This window comes from Sus scrofa, chromosome 4 (assembly GCF_054392235.1).
Source record: "Sus scrofa isolate SSC_HxYL_T2T_F1_AM1 chromosome 4, Sscrofa_HxYL_maternal_Yorkshire_Landrace_v2.0, whole genome shotgun sequence".
Classification (NCBI taxonomy): Eukaryota; Metazoa; Chordata; class Mammalia; order Artiodactyla; family Suidae; genus Sus; species Sus scrofa.
In genome coordinates this window covers 54,657,678-54,673,095 of record NC_139386.1, presented here as the reverse complement: position 1 = coordinate 54,673,095, position 15,418 = coordinate 54,657,678, and the positions used below count along the sequence as shown (strand labels likewise).

Below are 15,418 nucleotides of genomic sequence, written 5' to 3'. Positions count from 1 at the left end.
GTGGGTTAAGAATCCAGCTTCAGCAGCTTGGGTCACTGTGGAGGTGTGTGTTCCATCCCCAACCTGGTCCAGTGCACTGGGTTAAAGGGTCTGGTATTGCTATAGCGGTAGGGTACATTGCAGCTGTGGCTGGTATTCAGTCTCTGGCCTGGGAACTTCTATATTGCTGCACCAGCCATAAAAATAGTGAAAAATAAAAATAATGAAAAAAATGAAAAATCATTAATTTTAGCATCCATTTAAATCTCCACCAGGTGTTGAGTCCTAGGCTTCCTTTTTCTTTGTTTCTAGAAACTTGTTATGTCTAACACATAGTAGAAATTCAATACGTGTTAAGTGGGTAAATGAATAAGAACAACAGTAGAATGGAATTTAGACTATAGTTTGAGGAGAATGAATAAGTACATTGAATAACTATGGCTCTGTGTGTTTAAAGGAGAGTTTGCTTATTAGATACTAAAAATACAAAACCATTTCATCGTTTCTACCCCTTATTTATTTATTTCCTTTTGTCTTTTTAGGGCTGAACCCGAGGCATATTGAGGCTCCCAGGCTAGGGGTCCAATCAGAGCTGTAGCTGCCAGCCTATGACAGAGCCACAGCAATGCCAGATCCAAGCTGCGTCTGCAACCTACACCACAGCTCATGGCAATGCCAGATCCGTAACCCACTGAGCAAGGCCAGGGATCGAACACACAACCTCATGGTTCCTAGTCAGATTCGTTTCTGCTGCACCATAATGGGAACTCCTTCTACTCCTTATTTTTTTAAAAAAATTTATTTTTTTTTTCCACTGTACAACATGGGGACCAAGTTACACATACATGTATACATACTTTTTCCTCCCATTGTTGTGTTGCGATGTAAATATCTAGACATAGTTCTCAATGCTACACAACAGGATCTCATTGTAAATCCATTCCAAGAGCAATAGTTTGCATCCATTAACCCCAAGCTCCCAAACCCTCCCACTACCTCCCTCTCCCCATGGCAGCCACAAATCTATTCTCCAAGTCCATGATTTTCTTTTCTATGAAAAGGTTCATTTGTGCTGTATATTAGATTCTAGTTATAAGTGATATCGTATGGTATTTGTCTGTCTCTTTCTGACTTAATTCACTCAGGATGAGAGTCTCTAGTTCCATCCATGTTGCTGCAGATGGCATTATGTTGTTCTTTTTTATAGCTGAGTAGTATTCCATGGTATATATATACCACATCTTCCTAATCCAGTCATCTGTCAATGGACATTTTGGTTGTTTCCATGTCTTGGCTACTGTGAATAGTGCTGCAATGAATGTGCGGGTGCATGTGTTTTTTTAAGGAAAGTTTTGTCTGGATGTATGCCTAAGAGTGGGATTGCTGGGTCATATGGTAGTTCTGTGTATAGTTTTCTAAGGTACCTCCATACTGTTCTCCTAGTGGTTGTACCAGCTTACATTCCCACCAACAGTTCAGGAGGGTTCCCTTTTCTCCACACCCTCTCCAGCACTTGTTATTTGTGGACTTATTAATGATAGCCATTCTGACTGGTGTGAGGTGGTATCCCGTGGTAGTTTTGATTTGCATTTCTCTAAAATCAGGGATATTGAGCATTTTTTCATGTGCTTGTTGGCCGTCTGTATGTCTTCCTTGGATAACGGTCTACTCAGGTCTTTTGCCATTTTTCCGTTGGGTCGTTGGTACTCCTTATTTTAATGAAGATAAAAGTCACGAAATTTAGGTATTGATACTACGTATTCTGGAAATTTCAAAACTTGCAACTAAATTAATAGTGCCTGAGGACCTTTGTTTTTATGTAAAAATCGAATAAAAATTTAAAAGGTTGTTTTTAAAAGCCTTTATTAAAAAAAACTAAAACACTCTCTTTCCTCCCCACTATGTTCCAACCACAAAGGCCTTGTTTCTGTTCCTGCAATTTGCTAAGACAATTCCTGCCTTTGTCCCTGATATCACCCCTCTGCCTTCAGATCTTTGCATGACTGGCTCTTTCCTATTTTTCAGGTCTCACATAAAATATCACCATCTTAGAGAAAACTTTCCTGTCTGAGTAGGTCCCTCTTATCCCCAAGTCCCTTTCTATCACATTACCCTGCATTACTTTTCTCATGATACTGTTGAACAGTAACCAATATCAAGGCTCAAATGAACAAAGAGCTTAATCAATATCAAGGCTCAAATGAACAAAGAGTCTTAAGAATTGCAATTTGGGGAGTTCCCTGGTGGCTCAATGGGTTAAGGATCCCATGTTATCACTGCTTTTGCTCTGGTTACTGCTGTGGCCATGGTTTTTATCTCTGGCCCAGGAACTTCTGTACACTGAGGCTGTGGCAAAAAAAAAAAAAAAAAAAAAAAAAAAAAAAAAAAAAAAAGAATTGCACTTGGGAGACATAGATTTGAGTAAAACCAGGAGAGTGTTTCTGGGAAAAGAGTCAGGGACTTACAAAGCAGTTGTTAAAGTTGTCTGGTAAGAATTAAGGTTAACTCTGATGCAGTAAAGGAGATATTTGTCCTTAATGAATAGCCTATCACAAGCGTCCGATAAGTATCTTGGGTTTCTGGAACATTTAGCAGAAGTTCTAGATGTTCATATTAATTCCATCTGAGTGGAGGTGGGCATAAGTCACACTTCCCCAATGAACTCCTCCTGGCTTCATTTTAGAGAACTCTCTTAACAACACAGACTCTACTTTGATTTTCCTTTCACCATATGTATGGCTAGCTGAAATAATTTTAGTTCATTTTTCGTAACTTATTTGTTTTCTCTTTAGGATAGAAGCTTCTGTCTGTTAGTTTATCAGAAGTCTCTATAAAACAATGCTTGGCACATAATAGGCACCCAGGAGGTAATGAATAAATAAATGAATGAATCCTTGCTTGCATGGATAAAACTATTTTTAAATGTTTACTGTTGCTGTCCATGTGTGTGGATTGGAAAGAAGAATTTTCTGGATTCAAAGCAAGGCGAAGAAAAGACAAGTTTGCTGAGGTGAGAGATATTAATACAGTGGGCCAATTACCTTATAATCAGGGAGAACCCTACAGAGAAAGAAGAGTTTGAGAGACAATGCAAGTGCAGGGGGATGATTTCCTGGTCAACAGGGAGAGCTGACCCTGGCTGAGTGGTCATCTCTATTTTTATAACCCAGGGAGAAAGAAGAGGGCTTGGGATACCCTGCTGATCTGCTGATTGGTTCAGGAAAGAGGGGTCTTATGATACACTTGCTGGTTGGTTGGGACATATAAGGCTTCTATAGGGGTGGCGTGAGGAGTGGGCCACATATCTTTCCTAGTAGAGGGCAGGAAGGAGTAGGCAGGTTGCTCAAGATGAGGGAAGGGCATTAAAATGAGCTGAGTGGGGCAATGGTAAGGGTCTGGTAATTCTTGTCTTGGCCAGAGGCTTTGAGTTCCATCTCCTTGAAGAGGCCTTGAAGCCCAACATTTACTTTGCTTTCTGGGTGGTGGTGGTGGGGGGGGGGGGGGTTAAAAGAAAAGTTTGGCTTAAAAAGTTTGTATTTCATTTGTTTCATTTTTTTCTGTCTTCTATAATTAAAATTTGCCCATTTAAAATTTTTGAATGTCAGGTTTGTGGCAAATAATTTTCCCAACGTGTTTGCCTACTGATTTTGTCCCCTTTTTTTGTAGACAGAAGTTCAAATTTCAAGCAAATATAGCAATATTTTCCACAGTAGTTTGTTTAGTCTCAGGCAGCATAAAGTCGCGGTCAATTCCAGCACTTTGAGGTTACTCTGATATCTGTGACTTTGGGCAAATAGACTAATTACTTAGCTATCAAATTTCTAGTTAATCGTATTTTTCTTATTTGTGAAATGAGGATAATGGCACTAAATACGTCACGAAATTGTGAGGATTAAATGAAATTCAGAATATCAAATGACTCGGATGGTGTGCTCATTGAAAGCTCTCTAAGTAAGAACGGTTAGGAGTTAGCATTTCACGACTGTCTTAATGATGCTGAATCTTTCCTGGTTCACGTAGTGGTTTAAATTTTCTCAAATATAAATTTATTTTGGTGCACCAAATAATTTATTTAAACGCCTGGAGTCATCTTGGGGGTTTTGGATAAGCAAGCTATTTCTCCTAAAATAACCTTGAAGAATCAACAGGTAGGGAACACATCAGTGCCTCAGGGCTCCGGGCAGGCCGCGGCCGGGATGGGCGGGGCGGCCTTAGCCTCGCCCCGCCTCGCCCCTCCGCCGGATCCGCCCAGGGTTCTGTGAATACCCGGCTGGCTGGGAGACTCCTCGACTCTGCCTCCTGGTCTCCACTCTGGTGCGACTTCCACTCCTGAGACCGAAAAGTGAGTGCAGACTTCTCTCTGCTTCGGGTCCGATGAGTCAGGGTTCCTACAACTTCCCGGATCCCTTGGGGGAGAAGGAGAGTTTGGATCGCGAGAATACGGCCCCCAGGCTCCACGCGGCTGGGCCCACCCGGCCCTAGCGCTGGAAGTGCATCCTGGACTCCGCGCGGCCGGGAATTAGCCAGGACACGCGAGGCCTCTGGAGCCTCTGGACGTGAGGTCGGCAGCCAGGCCCGGGGTTGGCCAGCGCCTCGGGAAGGAGCCAGAGACCTGGCCTCAGCTTTGGGCTGCGAAGCGCCTCCAGGGCCTTGCGATCGTGCACCTACCTGGGTGGGCGGTGCCTGGGATCCTCCAGCCTCCCCCGGTGGGGTTTCGGGCCTACAGCCCAGGGGAGGGTGACCCGCCCCGCAATCGCTGCTGCGTCTATCCCTGAGAGGGACTGGCGCACGCCCAGCTCTGCGCCGAGCGACTGCGGAGAGAAAAGGGGCGCGCTTCAGAGTAGCCAATGGTTCCAGGGAAAGCTGCTAGGTAGGTGGGGTGGGCAAAGGTAACTCGATTTTGGTGTAAAGCAGGGGGTTGGGAGATGGTGTATCTTAGGGGCTCCGATTCTGGCTCCAGCTTCGAAATTCTTCCGTCTAGTGTTTTGCGCTCACTGCAGCCAGCCGAGTGAAGGAAGTGCGGTTACATCAGTTTTGCGTTGCCGGAACTTATCTCTGGGACACCGAGTAAACCCACCGCGGACGTTGCACTTGATGATGGTCCACAATTTTTCCTAATCCTTCCTTAGTGTTGTCTTTTCGTGGCTACCTCTATAGCTGATAATCAAATAGAAGGACAGGCAGGAATGAGTGTAGCGAGTATTGCAAACACTGCTAGACATTTTTTATATGTTAGCTCATTTAGTGCTCACAACTACCAACTTAAGTGGTATTGCTATTCCGTGTCATACTCGAGGAAACTCAGATTGACTAATTTACCAGATAGCCCAAGTGCTAAGTGGTAGTATTAGGGCTGAAATTCAGGTCTGTGTGATTTCTGAGCACGGACGATATGGTTTAAAGAACATTATTAATCTCTGGGATAAGATGGAAACGTAGGTTTGAAATCTGTACTTTGAAATTTGTTGGCTGTATGACCTTGGGCAGATGACTTAACCTTTTAGGGCCATATGTAGAATGGAGATAAAATACCTCCTATGTCATAAGGTTGTTATGAAGATTAAATAAGATCATTTTTGGAATACACTTAGTGAAGTGTCTGGCACATAGTAGCGAGCTATATATAGCTACATATATCTTGCTGTTGTCATTAATTGGGGACAGCAAACTCCAGCTCTTAGTGCTGCCAGCCAGAGCCACTTGTGTAGGCTTAGAGCATAGACCTACCTAGAGGTAGGGGCAGGTAGAAAAGGATGAAAGAAAGGAGAACTGAGAATAGGTGACATGTGTGATGGCAATATCTCTGGTACCCAGGGCCACTTTTTTGCCTTTGTGAGAACTTTTTATTTTATTTTGCTTTTTAGGGCTGCACCCAAGACATATGGAGGTTCCCAGGCTAGGGGTCTAACTGGAGCTACAGCTGCTGGCCTACACCATAGCCACAGCAACCCTGGATCCTTAACCCACTGAGCGAGACCAGGGGTCAAACCCACAGCCTCATGGTTCCTAGTCATATTCGTTTCTGCTGCGCCACGATGAGAACTCCTGTGAGAACTTTTTAAAGGCAGTTCTTTTTAGCTGATGAATTGGAAAGATTCAACCCACTCTTAGCTAAAAATATATGGAGATAGGAAAGTGTCTGGGACTGGACCATGCTGAAGCTCTCTGCCTGTAAGAGGGAGCCACATTTCAGCACTTCACAGCTCTCAGCACAATGCCTGAACAACCCACAGTCAAGTGTATGGTTCTCTTTCAGGGTTTCTTCTCTCAGATTGAGCTCCTGAAGAAAGGAGAAGGAAAGGCGATTACAGGATGGGGCACACAAAATATTTCTTTGCCTTTTAAGAATTGCTTAATGACTGGACACTTCTCCTAATTTTACCTATAGCTGAGAACACTTTGTAGAGAATGATCTTCATTTCCACATAAATTTAGGCAACCTATGTATTACATACTTTTATATACTCTTTACAATGCTAATCACTATTGCCCCGAGTATTTTCTTTGTAGCATGGGTTCAGATACCCAATTCATACTGTACCCCAGCTCCTGTCAATTCTTGGTATAGCTTTAGATGTAGTGTTCCTTGCCCTCTTTTTTGATTGCTTTGCTTTTTTCCTACTATTGTTAGAGTTTTCTCTTTCAAAACTTCCTTCACTCAGTGATTTATTATGCTAGAAAATATGCTCTGTTATGCTGTTAGCAAAACCAAAAAAAGTATAATGAGAAATATGATTAAATAGCATTTGACCTTCAAAGATTTGTAATTAGCCACCACTGCTCATCAAAAGTGTGATCTTTTAGGTGGGTCTTTTAGCAAGGATTAATACTGCTTTCATTGGTGGCACCCAACAAGTTTGAAGAGTCCAAACTTGGTCATTCCGTTCATGTACCCACTACTACCTTCACCCTATAGCCAAGCTTCCTTCCCACCAATATTTTCCCTTCATTGTCTTTTTATTTATTTTTTGTTTTAAGCACTGCACGCCAGCATATGCAAGTTCCCAGGCTAGGGGTCAAACCAGAGCCGCAGCTGCTGGTCTACGCCACAGCCACAGCAACTCGGGATCTGAGCCGCATCTTCGACCTATACCACAGCTCAGGCAGTGCTAGATCCCTAACCCACTGAGCAGGTCAGGGATTGAACCCTCATTCTCATGGATAGGGTTGAAGGAAGTTGGATTCTTAACCTCCTGCTCTACAATGGGAACTCCCTCCCTTCATGTTCTTAATGTCCAAACAATTAGGTAGAATATTTAGTAGATGATTTATTGAAAGATTAGCTAAGAATAAGATTTAATTAGCACCTAAAAGTAAAGTATCATAGGTTTAACTTAACTACATAAGTTTCTATTATGATAATCAAAAGCAATCATTATATGTAATTTTCATGTATTTATTTAACTCAAGTATAATCAACCTACAATACTATGTTAGTTCTAGGTGCAACAGTGATTTGATATATCTATACATTACATTACAAAATGATCACCACTATGTATACATTTTGATAAGATTATGTTAACTACATTTAAGCCAACTATGTTTGTTTACATGTATTTGAGGAAGCTGAGGTGGGGGAGGGTATGGGATTCTTTTGAAGTGGTTATTTATTCTTTTAATATATAAGAGTTTATGAGCATGCAATCATAATTTTAAAAACATTAAAATTTGTCAATGTAATAGTCAAATTTATCAGCATGAATTAGATACTAACAGTTTCTCCATGAAAACTAAAAGGAAGTACTACATATTTATTTTAGCAAATAATTTTGAAATGTCCTCTTATCAAGTGGATGTATTATGTCTGGTTCCTGTGAAAATTACCAAAGCAACAGTGTGGTTGCAATATGCATCATCATCAGGCTACTTCAGTATTTGGTTTTACCATGCTTCTAGACGTAAAGTGAAAGATAGTACATGTTAAAATAGATATCTGCCACCTTAAGGAGAAACTTGCCTGCTTCCCCACCTTTTTTCTTGGTATTTGGGCTACTTTATACAAATACACAACTTAAATACCTATGACACTCTCTGTGTAAGTCATAAACAGCTATTAGATTTAACTTTTTTTTTTCAGCAGAAAGCAAATATGTAAATTACGTCGTAAGAGCAAAGGGTTTCTTTAGAGATTCTGCATTCCCAGTTCAAGGGAAGAACACCCCTTCAATGATCCATGCAGAAAGCTAACCCAAACCATCCAGCTCTCCAACAAGTCATTTTACCATCAGAGCCTTTATGACACAGCTTCATCTCTCACTGCTTGTTAGATACAATCTAACTTATCCATACCACAAATTTAAGCTTTTTTTCTTTCCTAGAAACACTTAATGGTAAAACCAATGTATAATCTACTTAGGGGTCAGGATTTTTATAAAAAGAAGGGTCATCTAAGAAAGTATTTCTTGGAGTTTCTGTTGTGGCTCAGTGGGTTAAGAACTGCACTAGTATCCATGAGGATGTCAGTTCGATCCCTGGCCTTGCTCAGTGGGTTAAGCATCTTTTGTTGCCACAAGTCATGGTTGCAGATGTAGCTTGGATCCCAAGCGGCTGTGGCAGCTGCAGCACCAATTAGACCCCTAGCCTGGGAACTTCCATATGCTACAGGCGCAGCCCTAAAAACCAAACCAAAGCAAACCAAACCAGTATTTCTTAGAGTTCCTGCTGTGGCACAGTGGGTTCAGAATTGGACTGCAGCGGCTGGGGTTGCTGCAGAGGCAGGGTTTTATTGCGGCCTGGTGCAGTGTAGCTCAGATTCAGTCTCTTTCCCTGGAACTTCCATATGTAGAGGATGCAGCCATAAAAAAACCAACCAAATAAAAAGTATTTCTCAATAGTATTGTCAAAATAAGTTGATAAATATCTAAAAGTGCACCCTACCTTCAATACTTCTTGCTCCCCTTCTGTGCTTTTTTTCTTTTTAGCATATACCGTCACCTGGCATACTATATATTTTTTTATTGTTTATATCTCCACAGTGTAGCCCTATGAGGGCAGGGATATTTGTGTGTTTTGTTCACACCTTAGAACAGTGTCTGACACACAGTAGGTATTCTATAAATATTTGTTGAATGAGTGTTGAGTGAATGAATTATACTATTAAACTGATCATGATTGGGAAGCATAAAGTGGATTGCCAGCTGAAATGTATGTGCTAAACAACCATAAAATGAATACTCTAAAATCAGGAAATGTATAAATATCTCAATAGTGCTTTCTCAACATACAAACTTTTTTTTTCTTTTAATTACCGCATGCATATTAGTTTATTGAATCATCACAGCAAGTATGCCCACCTTACAGATAAGAAAACTAAGGTACAGAGATATAAAGTGTCTAAGGTCTTACAAATGGTGACTCAAGGACTCAAATCTAGGAATTTGGTTGTAAAAGTTCATACTCTTATCTACCATTCTATACTGACAGAGGAATAACGGAAATGATGCGTAAAATTACCTAGAGTACCAAAATATGTCTGTGCTAGTTTATTGAGCTATACGCTATACGTAATTACACACACACAATTACACACACACAATTATTCTGTGCAGGGAGCTAAGACAAACTGCAGAAATCAAGCATGCATGGGATGTAGTGAACAAAGTGAGAGGCGCCTGGTATTACAGATAGAGTTAGACCACCCATGATCCACCATGTTCTGAGCTACATGATCTTGGGGAAGTTAACCTTTCCGGGTCTATTGGTCATCTTTCAAACAGAGAAAATAAATTTCATTATACAAAGTTTCTGCCAGGGTAAAATATGTGTAAAGTATATATGCATATATAAAATATTTAGCACCATAACAAACACATTGGGCCTCTTTAGTGGATGAGAGCCTATAATCTTGCCCCTGATCTTTTTTTTTAATACTCAATGAATTTATTACATTTGTAGTTGTGCAATGATCATCACAATCCAATTTTATAGGATTTCCATCCCACAACCCCAGTGCATTCCCCCACCCGCCAAATTGTCTCCTTTGGAGACCATAAGGTTTTCAAAGTCTGTGAGTCAGTATCTGTTGTGCAAAGTTCATTCTGTCCTTTTTTCAGATTCCACATGTCAGTGATAGCATTTGATGTTGGTGTCTCATTATATGGCTGACTTCACTTAGCATGATAATTTCTATGTTCATCCATGTTGCTAAAAATGCCGGTATTTCGTTCCTTTTAATGGCTGAGTAATATTCCATTGTGTATGTGTACCACATCTTCTTAATCCACTCCTCTGTCAATGGACATTTAGGTTGTTTCCATGTCTTGGCTATTGAAATTAGTGCTGCAATGAACATTGGAGTACATGTGTCTTCATGAGTCATGGTTTTCTCTGGATAGATGCCCAGGAGTGGAATTGCTGGATCAAATGGTAGTTCTTTTTTTAGGTTTCTGAAGAATCTCCATACTGTTTTCCACAGTGGTTGCACCAATTTACATTCCCACCAACAGTGTAATAAGGTTCCTTTATCTCCACACCCTCTCCAGAACTTATTGTTTGTAGACTTTTTGATGATGGCCATCCTGGCTGGTGTAAGGTGGGACCTCATAGTGGTTTTGATTTGCATCTCTAATAATGAGTGATGTTGAACATCTTTTCATGTGTTTTTTGGCCATCTGTATCAACATACAAACTTTTAAGCCTTGTTAGGACAAATGAAGATTTTAGACCTTGTAGTTTTTGCAGCTTTAAGCAGAAGGAATTTTCATGTCATTGCTCACCATGGATTAGAGAGGAACATATAGTGTTAAAATGCGAAACACCTGTCTTGCCCAATTAGATAGTGTAAGTGCCCAGCTAAGAAGTTCCTGTCGTGGCTCAGTGGTTAATGAATCTGACTAGCATCTTTGAGGTCATGGTTTCAATCCCTGACCTTGCTCAGTGGGTTAAGGATCTGGCATTGCTGGGATGTAGGTCACAGACTTGGTTTGTATCTCACGTTGCTGTTGCTGTGGCTGTGGCTGTGGCTGTGGTGTGGGCCATTGGCTACATCTTCGATTGTAGGGCAGATGAGAAGGGCAGGTGAGAAGTTCTGATTGCTGGCCCAACATCTGAGAGTTTTGGCCCAACATTTGAGAGATTGCAAAGGCATGGTGTTCCTAAAATACTCTGAGGGACTTCGGTCTCAGCAGGTTGCTGTGCTTAAATGTAATATTCAACTACATGCTTCACAGCTGGCCAGCAGCTTTACTGGGTCTTTATAATTAGAAAGAAATTTCAATTGAGCATCCTGGAATTTTCTTCTAGGGGATGCAACTCTGACTTTTATCAAGGCAATTTTTGGTAAAAGGTGATTCACTTAGTAGGTAAGGCATGTACCCTGTGGCTAACTTTGCCAACCGCATGTTTCATAAGGTGAGGCAATACTGAGATGTTGTCACTTCTTCTGACTTTTATTAACACTTTACCGATCATACCTATGATGAACCATTCATTTGATAGACTTGAAACTATAATCTGTTACATTTCTAAAATGTATATATAGCAGCCAAAGGATTAGTAAAGCAGTATACCCTGAAATACATGTTAAGTAAGCACTGTAGCCTACTGTGATCTATATCGACCTATATTGAATAGGGCAATATAGCTTAGGAATTTTCTAGAAAAACCAATGAAGGGCCCTTAGTTGATGACTTACTTTATCTTTTTTTTTCTTTTTTCTTTTTTTTTTTTTTAGGGCCTCAGCATATGGAGGTTCTCAGACTAGGGGTCTAATCGGAGCTGTAGCTGCAGACCTACACCACAGCCACAGCAACTTGGGATCCTAGCCGCATCTGTGACCTACACTACAGCTCACAGCAACGCGAGATCCTTAACCCACTGAGCCAGGCCAGGGACTCAAACTGCATCCTCATGGATGCTAGTCAAATTTGTTTCGCTGAGCCACAACGAGAACTCCTGATAACTCACTTTGTAGCAATAAGGACAAGAAAACTACATTTACTTCTTGTATTTAAAGAAAGAGTGGAGGAGTTCCCCTCGTGGCTCAATGGTTAACGAACCTGAACCATGACGTTGCCGATTTGATCCCTGGCCTTGATCAGTGGGTTAAGGATCCAGCGTTGCTGTGAGCTGTGGTGTAGGTTGCAGACGCAGCTCAGATCCCGTGTTGCTGTGTCTCTGGCATAGGCCAGTGGCTGCAGCTCCAATTACACCCCTAGCCTGGGAACCTTCATGTGCCACGGGAGCGGCCCTAGAAAAAGGCGAAAAGACAAAAAAAAAAAAAAAAAAAAAAAAAAAAAAGAGAAAGAAAGAGTGGGAATTCTTGCCAGGGCTCAGTGGGTTAAGAATCCAACTGAAGCTCCTTGGGTCAGATGTTCGGGTTCAATCACTGGCCTTGCTCAGTGGGCTAAAGGATCCTTCCTTCCTTCATCTGCAGCATAAGTTTCAGCTGTAGCTCAGATTCAGTCCCTGGCCTGGGAACTTCCATATGCTGTGGGTGTGGCCATTAAAAAAAAAGAAAAAGAGTGATCAACTGTCAACACTTTCCTGTTAACTCCTTCAACTCTGCATGTTTAGGTATCAACAATAGTATCTATTTAGATTTCATTCAGGATAATTGAAGAATATGGAAATTCATTAAAAAATAGTGGAAAAAAAATCCTCTTTTGTTGCTGTGATAGGAGCTGAAAATTTAATAAGGTGAGATTCTGTGGATTGTGGTAAAACTCACTTCCTTATTATGCTGTGTGTACCTAGTAACCTGGGTCCTCTGTTTTGTTTGTCGATGTGCATTATTTTTTCAAATCATCTTGGGGTGGGGAATTGAATAACAATAATAAGATAATCTCAAGTGGGAAAGTATTTGAATATATTTTTTTTTCAGATACAGCTTTTTGATAATGGGAGATGGAGGCTGGGTTTGGAAAATTTTATCCTTTTCCTTTCATTTCTCTCTTTGGGTCTTATAAATTCCCCCCTCCCCTTTAAAATCTTTTTTTTTTTTTCCTACTACTCTTTTAGTACTGTATTCACTGTAATTAAATTAGAGTCATAGAATATTAACTGGAAGAAGCTTTAGAAGTTAAAGTAATTGGCTCAAACTCTTAGATTTAATAATTGAAAAAACAGAGTAGAGAAGCTGCAGGTCTTGCTCATCTGTAGTGTGACTAACAGAACTGCAGTCCAATTTTTCTGACTCCTGAGCCAGTGAATGACCCTTCCTGTTGGTCCCTTTTGCATTTTGAAAAGAAAACATGCCTTTTTCTCTTTTTTTGTGCTCTAGTACTTGACCTAATTCCCTACCCGCATTGCTAATATCCCATGCAGGGATTCTTTTTTTTTAGAAAATGTGGGCATCACTGTTTTCTGAATACTGGACAAGCAGAGTGTCATTTTCTTTTCTTTTTTTTTTTTGTCTTTCTGCCTGTTCTAGTGTCGCTCCCATGGCATATGGAGGTTCTCAGGGTCCAATTGGAGCTCTTGCTGCCAGCCTGCCAGAGCCACAGCAACTGGGGATCCGAGCCACATCTGTGACCCACACCACAGCTAACGGCAACTCCGGATCTTAACCCACTGAGCAAGGCCAGGGATCGAACCCGCAACCCCATGGCTCCCAGTCAGATTCGTTAACCACTGTGCCACGGCGGGAATTCCAGAGTGTCATTTCTTTATCGTAAGTTTTTTCTTTTCCTTTTTTCTTTTTGGCCACCCCTGCAGCCTGTGGAAGTTTTGGGGCCAGATATCACACCTGTGCCACAGCAGCAACCCAACCAGTTTCAGTGACAACACTGGATCCTTAACCCACTTAGCTACAAGGGAGCTCCTGTTGTAAGTTTTTTAATTTCAGCGTCTTGGATATTAAGTGGAGTGTTTTCCTGAGGATTAGTTTTGCTGCCTCAAGATGGTCCAGCAGTGCCCACAGGGAACACTGAGATTCTGTGATCCCCAAGTAGATCTGTGTGTGTGGAGATTCTCTAGCAAGGAGAATGATACTTTCTTAGCCTTATTTATAGTCTAATGGGCCATATTGAAGAGGAACTGCTATGAAATATAAACCTTTCAACTCTTCCCACTCCTTTGGCAAGCTACTATTATTCTGGTTACTTTTGTTTAAGAAAGATAGTAATAGTTATAGTAAAATATTAATCTCGTAATTTTTTTTTTTCATGCTGGATTTGCAGCATGTGGAAGTTCTGGGGCCAAAATTGAGCCTGCTCCACAGCAGTGACAATGCGGGATTTTTAACCTGCTGTGCCACCAGGGAACTTCTAATCTTGTAATTTTTAAGATCCTATTCATTAAGTTGTGTAAATCTGAATATTATATTTGATGCTAACTAAAAGTCATAAGGAAATTAATTAGAGAATATTGCTGTTATATGAAGTAAAGATTAATTAGAGGCCTTAGGGCATTCTGGCATGAGGGCAAAAAAATCCGGGTTCTTGCCCTGGCCTTGCCTCTTTATTAGCTTGTTTCTCTTGGGTAAGTAATTTAACCTTTTTGGAAAAATTCATTTTTTAAAAAATAGACACTATGCATTGTTGTTTTGAAAATTAACAATGTGCTGAAAATCATCAACATATTCTGGGGCAATCCAGATATTTCTATGCTTACTATTATAGTACAGCCTCTGACATATTGACTGCTTACTATATAGTAGTAATCTTTGTCCTGGCTAATTTACTAGGGCTTTTTGTTTTTTGTTTGTTTGTGGTTTTTGTTTTTTGTAAAGAACAGTATTAATATATTATTTGGAAACACTTTGAAAATTAAAAAAAAAATTTTATCCAGATTCTCCAGATTATCCAAATTATTCAGGTATATGGAATTATTAACTATCTTTCCTTTCCCCCTTTCTTCCATTTCTCCCCTCCCCCACCCTCTACCTTAAATTTAAGGGGGGGAAAATCCAGTAGCCAGTAACAACTTAAGTACAAATCCTTTTATTGTGGAATATGGGTTTAATGCTCACTTTCTGAGGATTAAAAACCTCTGAGTCATTTCCTTGCTCTCTATCACCACGCAGTTTTATATTGTCACATATTATTTCTATGTATACACAGATGGCTAGGTATTTTTCTTTTTTCTTTTCCTTTCTTTTGGCATCCCCCCCCCCTGCATTTAGAATGCTTAGAAGATATTTGGTGTTGAACATTTGGATCATCTGCTACACTTATAATGAGCTCCAAGGTCTTCTACTGTTGTATCATGCTTCCCCCCTACAGTCCCCTTTAGCATAGTAGAGGGTATACAGTAACCTCTTAATATATACACCTATTGGTTTGAGTTGGGGCTTCCAAGTAGTATAGCAGCTCTTGGATGTACTGCCATATTACCCTTTTCCCACTTTTTGGAGAGGAATGCCTATCATGGTTCTGAGTCACACGATTTGAGAAATACTGTGTAGGTGTGTCCTGCTGATGTTACTGGGCCACATTCCAGCTGCCCCAAGGTAACCCCAGCTTGCTTTCAGTGGAGGTCATGAAAGATACTCTATGGA

At 40.7% G+C, this 15,418-nt stretch overlaps 1 protein-coding gene across 50 annotated transcripts in view; it reads left to right on the top strand.

Moving 5' to 3' along the window:
* The window catches only part of CPNE3 (copine 3), a 69,060-nt gene that overhangs the window by 5,800 nt on the left and 47,842 nt on the right, over positions 1–15,418 (top strand). For 22 of the 50 annotated variants that reach the window (XR_014843044.1, XR_014843046.1, XR_014843048.1 and 19 more), the window contains exon 1: positions 4,221–4,321. The exons of 1 other annotated variant lie outside the window; for it this stretch is intronic. The gene's annotated coding sequence lies outside the window, so the exon portion shown is untranslated. Of the gene's footprint in view, positions 1–4,220; positions 4,850–13,635; positions 13,747–15,418 lie in introns of those variants that run through there. 27 more of the 50 variants (XR_014843039.1, XR_014843043.1, XR_014843042.1 and 24 more) reach the window with 6 other exon arrangements.